Here is a 7,273-nt window from a genome sequence, read left to right on the forward strand (position 1 = left end):
TTGCAAACTTCTGTCCTGTTGCACTCTTCATAGAGCTGTTTCATAGCTACAACATCCGTGTTACAAAAACTATGTTCATGTGCAGTCATCCTGTGACAAACTTCTTGACAGAGGATGGTATGCAAAGGAAGAGATTGGTTTACGGTGCGAGGTCGCGCTTGATACTCTAGTTGTCAAGTACATGATTGCAAGCCAATCACTGTTACTCTCGTTTTGGTATATGCGATCACAAATGCTCAACGGTAAGTACATTCCTATGGACCAGGTTTCTGCAGATTTGGAAGATAATCCTGCTGTGGATGTAGAAGTGATTGATAAAGAGCATGGCCTACTGTTGGTGGTTACAATAAGAGAGCTATGCAGTCTTCAGCATTTGCGGCATGACATAATTGAAGAGTCAATGGACAAGGACCTATCAGATTTTTCCTTTTTCCTAGCTGGCCGTAAGGTGATGCGGCGAAGGGAAAAAGATATTTTGTGCAAAGAGTTGGATGGTCGGGTTGAAGTAGTGTCAATGTAACAGATACAAATAAACCCAAGTGTATACAAATGAATTTCAATACATGAAGTTTATTGAGCTCATTTGTCAATTGTGCCCTGTGAAAAAGTGTGCTTGAAATACATTTCTTTACCATGTCAAATCTCTCTCTCTCTCTCTCTCTCTCTCTCTCTCTCTCTCTCTCTCTCTCTCTCTCTCTCAATGTTAGACAAGACAAAGACATGATAGAAGAGTCATCTTAATTCATTAGAAAGTACAAACTCGTCCGTGAACAATGGACTGAGATACAATTTCTGTAAGTATGGAATCAGAATGTCTTCAAGGTAAAAATCGAAGGAATGCCCCTCGAAAGAAGGTGGTGAGATAGTTGTTCCCGGCGGATTTAGTTCTCCCTTTTCAGGAGTATCATCAATTAGTAGTGTATTAGTTGCATCAAAGGGTACACCGATTTGGCTAAACGGTTTGTACAAAAGAGGTAAGTGTGGTTTTTTAGGGTGGTAGTGGCCCTCAACGGTAACGAATTTTCTTTGATCATACAAAAAGGCAAAATCTGACGTGTGAGAGTGGCATACATTGCAAACTATTCTAACTAGTGGCGACAAGTTTTTCCTTTGCATTGAAGACCATATGGCAACTCTGAAGCGCGGAAGAATAAACTGAATAAATTCCTTGGTTCGTGGACGAACCACGACTCGACAAGTTTCCATCCGAAACGTTTGCAAATCCTCAAAGGGTTCTCTGTCACCGAGAGGCACCCGCATCAGCAGCAATCCATTGACGTCCAAGATAATCAACCTCTGTAAAAGTTGACAAGTACATATAAGTAGTTAGAAGCTGAACATATTTTGCCATACTTGAATAGACATTACCGGAACAACCGTATCTACAGGTAGCAAGGGTCCATATTGGGTCTCTGTAGTGTTCATGTCATTGTTGCTCTCCTCTGCTTTATCTTCATAGTCATCATTCACATCTTCATCAGGGGTCTCCCCCATGGCTCTTTCTGCCTCATTCAAGGTTTCCTCCAAGGTCTTTTCCTCTCCCTCGGTTGATCGGCCTGCCTCATACATCCTTGCCTGATCCATATCAGTTTGCTCATCCCTAGGCCTGCTTTCCTCATCCATATCCTTTTGCTCATCTATAGGCCTGCTTTCCTCATCTTGGGTTTCAGCCATAGGCTCTTTTGGCTCCTCCACTGACTGACTTGGCTCTTTCATTGTCTCCTCTGGTTGTACACTAGCACCTTCCATATGCTCATTTGACCTTTCCTCATCCTCGGCTCTTTCATCTTCTGCTGATATGACCCCCTCGGCCCGTTGCGATTCCACTGTATCGGATGCAGGGGTTTGTCGTGGTGGCACGTCATGTTTTGTTAGATCAATAGTGCGGTCATCCAAGCCACTATCTTCAAGCTCTCTGGGGCTAGACATAGTAAGCAGGTGTTGTATTAAACTTACCCGGTATCTTTGCAAATAATCATATGTGTAGTTTTTTAAAGCACTCTGCAAAATTGAAAGACCACATGGTGAGAATTCTTTTATAGACTAAACCAAAACTAACTGAATGCATTGCCAAATGGGTACCTTAGTCATGAAAGGTTTTAATGCAAAGTAGCTTTGCAGGACATATTCTGCATGGAGAAGACATCTCCAGCCGCAAGAATTTCCGTCGGTTTGATTTGGGACAAGTACATCTTTGATTGGGGCCTTGTATAGTTCATACCTTCCACATAGCTTGCCATAGGCAAGCAACAACCTCTTTATACAACTTCACAAAGCAATGTCAAGATGTTAGCATGAGGCTTCAAATTTACATGGATATCTATAAGAAACACTTTCTGATACAAAACACTTACAGCCTAATTTCAGGGTGGGTTCCTTTTATTGAATTGAACACCCACACTGCTGGTTGGTCAACATCAAGGCATATGAGACTCCAGTGATGGTTGTTCTCATTTGGAAAGATGATGACAGTAACTTCCAGCATAGCACAGTGGAGAAACCAACTCTCAAAGGTCCCAGATGGACTGTTCTTTTGTCTAATAATCACTGACATTTGTGGATCAAGAAGAAACACCTCTGTGTGGGTGTGCAGTGGGAGTTGACTTTCGATCAGGCTGCAGAGAGTTTACCTGAGTTAGCAAACCTATTATCTGAGTTTTCAAAGCTAGCAAGATAGTAACACTTACTTAAGACAAGCATAGATAATTGTGTCTGAAATCTGAGCATCTGGATTCTGCAATAAATTAATGTCCACTTTTTCCAGAGCTAGCTTTCTGGCTCCATCTACAAATGGTATCTCTGCAAGCAAACCATCCTTCATTGAAAGTAGAGTTTCTTGATTGCTTGCCTCTATGGACAGGGTCACATTGCATTCTGTTTGCCTCTGGGACTCCACTGCTACTTTTTCTTTCTCCTTAAGCTCTGCTTCCCTCATGTCCTCTGTTTGGCGAGCAATAGTCTCTACCCTTGCCCTTGTATTCACATCATGTGTGACATCTACAACTGTGAGTTGTGGCACTAGCTCCGGGGGGTATAACAAAATTTCCCTCATTTTCTTATCCTTGCAGACATTGGGGACCAGTAGTTTGTCATACCTCCACCTTATTCTTTTCAGTGTCTCACTATCTTTGTCCATTATAGTAACCCTGTGGGCATGGGCTGCAACAATGGTAATGTCACTGAAGTACTCCAGTAGGAAGTCCTCTGCTGCTTCTTGTAGAGCCATTAATGCCACCACCTTCCACCTTTTGGGGCCCCAGGTAGCTTCTTCACATATGGACCTCACCATCCTCTAGAAGGGCAGCTTTGGTACGCATAAATCTACACATTTCTGTGCCTTTCTGATTTCTTTGAAAAGTCCCATGCAGGTTTGTAACTTCTTCACCCTTGGCCCTTTCAGAATTTTATTGGGTTTTCCAGGTCTTTTCTTTGGGGTTGCAGATCTGCTACTTGCTTTAGATGCTAATCCTGGTCCCTTGCCTGCTTTCCTTGCAGTGGCTTTTGTTCTAGCCATTTCACTGTACACAAAACGAAGAGTCTCTCTCTCTCTCTCTCTCTCTCTCTCTCTCTCTCTCTCTCTCCTTTCTATAGCTTAGCATATTTAAATAGAGAGAGAGAGAGTGAGAGAGCCCATTACTAAAGGCGCGCGTGGAGCACGTTTTGACCTCAACAAACACCTTCGCGTGCCGTTAGTATAAGGTAATAGAAATACTCTCTCTCTCTCTCTCTCTCTCTCTCTCTCTCTCTCCCCCTATAACACTCAGACATACACTGTTCAATGCACAGTACTAACGGCGCGCATAGAGACATGCACACCGGTTATGCCTCTCTACGCGCTGTCGTGCTGTGACATGTACATAGTAGGAACACATGCTACAAGAGTTATCTTGTAACTTTTTAGATACATAATTATATTTTCTATAATGTACATATGCATATGTAAGTATAAAAATAAGCTTTCTATCTCATCTTATTATTTATCTCAAGGGTAATGTATTCTTACTTTACCATCAAAAAATACTATGGGAAAAGTGTCAATAGCTCCGCCTCTTTAACATGGGGCAAAAAGCATTGATTCTTTATTTCTACTATTTCATTATCATCTCACACCCTAGCTAGATCCTATATCTAGGGTAAACTCCAATATATATATATTCTATGTATTTTTTATACTTTTCTTATATTTCTTTTAAATAGCTACTAGGAGGGAATCATATCCTAGTGGGACACTAGGTGGCATGATTTCAAAGATACACTTATTTTAATGCATTATTGCAAGCATGATAACAAAACTTTGTCAAGGAGCAATGTCATGCTTTCATATGGCATGAGGTGTCCTTTGGAATTAAATGAAAGTCAAGGCTAAGGAGACCACATGAAGACTTTTGCTGCCATAAATGGACCCTATTTTGATGAATTTTTTACACAAGGTTCTAATCCGAATTGGAGAATGATTTTAAAATGAAAATCGTAGCTAATGAGCTGACGTTTCTGCCCATATTTTTATTTTTTTATTTGGAGCTACGGTTGAGGATATATGATCAAAATACTGGACCCCAGTCTGCCCACATCATGCAGGGACAGCTCATTTCCAACTTTTCCAATTCCTGTTCACACTGGCTCCTCTCTTCTTGTGTAAACCCTTGGGGGTTCCCTTCACCTATAAAAGGGGACCTCTTCTTCCTTGGAAGGAACTCAAGCATTCAAGCCATTGATGAGAGGAATTCTTGAGGGAGTGAGTAGTAATGCCTAATTGTACTTAGCCCCATTAACATAAGCCCAAGCCTACACTTTCTCCTAGAGGAAAACTAGCCATTCTTGTACGCCATCCTTGGAGGATCAACTCTAATCAAAGAAGGTGTTGTACTTGGCGTATCAATCAACGTTGAATTCTCCCCTCTTCTTCTCTCTCCCATCAATAATGGTGCCGAAGGGTTTCAAGTAAGACGTGTTCTACATTGATGTTTTCTTGATTTCTTGTTGTTTTCATTTTCATCTCTAATCCAACATATATATATGTATCTAATCTCATCTCCTTAACCAAACCTATCTCTCTCATTCTTAGTAATTCATCCTCTCTAAGTTCTCTTTGCTACAGGTACATCTCTCCCCGCAGTATCCTTATTGCCTACGGGCAAGAATAGGGCTTGGGAGGGAAACTTCACATCTCTTCACTTCTCTCATATCTACATTTCTCACATACTATCCTAGATGAATAACCCACATGATGATCATTTCTATCGCTTTCACTCTGTACGATCTATTAGAATTAACGTATGGATTAGCCATAAAATACACTTTCAACAACGTATAGTGTTTCTCTTCGGCCCTGAAAGGCTCAATGAAATACTTCTATCACCGGATCCCATCATACTACCTCTCATAGACTATAATTTTTCTTTTGATGTAAGCGTAGTTATCTTGCTATGAACCAAGAGGATTTGTACACACAACTAATCCCAATCACTAGACAAAATATATATATTATGGTAAGCACAAAACTACAATTCCAAAGAACAATTCGTAGCCTATTTGGTCAGCCAAGATTGAATGCCATTAACTCATCTATTAACCCTTTCATATTACCCATGATACGATATGACCATAGCCTTGATGTTTTCATTTTCGTATTGTTTTGACATTCTCTTTTGCGTTCTTTCTTTGTGTGTGTGTGAGAGAGAAAGGGTGAGTCTTCTTTGATTGCACTTCTTTCCAAACCCTAGTCTTCATGGCATCTATGGTTTAACTCCTTCATATAGTTTTTGTTGAGTTCTCTCACAAACTCTCACAGCCATAAGCCCGGTGCTTTCCTGGCAAGACCGCAAATTTCTCGACATATTTTTGGTGAACCCGATGCAAAACTGCCAGGGTGAGAGTTTGTGGGTAACCATGAGTGATCATGTTGAGCAACAGGGTATGCATTTTGACCCAACAACAATGCAAATGTTTCAAGCATTTGCAATGTTCATGCAACAACATGCCACTGAAAGAAGGGAGATTTCAACAATGAAGGCCATACAAGCGGTCGTCAACAGAATGGATCAATTCAATGGCAAAGATGTAACCAGGTACTTATGCGAGTATGTGAAGGAGATGGAGCTGCATCGCGTGTCAGAAGGTGAGATGATTCAAAGCTTTGAGCTAGTTGTTGCTCCAGAAATTAGGGAGCATGTTAGGGCAATTAAAGATGGGCATGGGAGAAATTGGGAAGAACTCAAAGTAGCTTTGAAGGAGGAATATTTCATGGAGGACTCTGAGAGAGTGACCAAAAGGACATTCTTAGAATGGGTAGCCAAGCGAAAGCAAGGACTATCAATAACAGAGCTACTTAGGGAATTTGAGCGGCGCTATGCACAACTCACTAGGACAGAAAGGGCCACACTAGATGCAGAGAAGACAGATCTTTTCTTACAAGCTGCAGGTAAAGAGTTTCAAGAAAATTTGGAGCTTCTTCTTGAAGATAAAGATGCTGAGCAAGGACTAAAGACCGACTGGAATGAGGTTGAAGGTGCTGTCTCACTGCTTGCCAAACGACAAAGAAGAAGGGACAAGATGGTAGTAAACACTACAAGTCCTTCCACCTCAACTTCTGACAAAATGGTAAAGCCTACTTTTATCGCTCCTAAGTTTGATGAGTCCATGCTAGATGAGCTTGTGAAGGGGATGCGTGACTTGAAGGTGAAGTTTGCAAAGCTTGAAGAAGAAGGCCAACCATCAGGGCCACTTCCTAGGCAAAGACAACAGCCCAAAGAAGGGTTTGTTAATAGATGTATTTGGTGTGATAGTACAGACCATGTAAGAAGGGATTGTGATGATTTTAGTGATGCTTTGTCAAAAGATGTTGTCTTTTTTAAGGATGGTAAAATCCACTTAAGAGAGACAGGTCTACCCTTGAGAACTAACTTTGGGAAGGGGGGAATGCAAACCTTAGTTGAAGATATGGCAACCAAGCATGCCACCTCTTTAGTTGAGGCAGCTACTTATGGAGTCAAAATTGAACATTTTTGTGATGAAGAAGTGAGTGACCATCATGGTCAAATTCGGCCAAATGTCATGCAATTAGCTAAAAAGGAAAAGCTTACAAAAGAGATTCTACATGAAGCAGGTGATTGCATACGTCTAGAAACAAGATGGAATGATCCAGTGGACTCATTGTCAGTGCATGCCTACATTAAAAAATGCCAACAAAATGAGGCAATTGTAGAAGAGAAGCGCAGACGTGAGAATGCTGATGAAGGACCATCAAAAAGAGCTTCTAGAAGTGGGGGAAGAA

Source organism: Adiantum capillus-veneris, chromosome 2 (assembly GCF_014529385.1).
Source record: "Adiantum capillus-veneris isolate H3 chromosome 2, ASM1452938v2, whole genome shotgun sequence".
Taxonomy (NCBI): Eukaryota; Viridiplantae; Streptophyta; class Polypodiopsida; order Polypodiales; family Pteridaceae; genus Adiantum; species Adiantum capillus-veneris.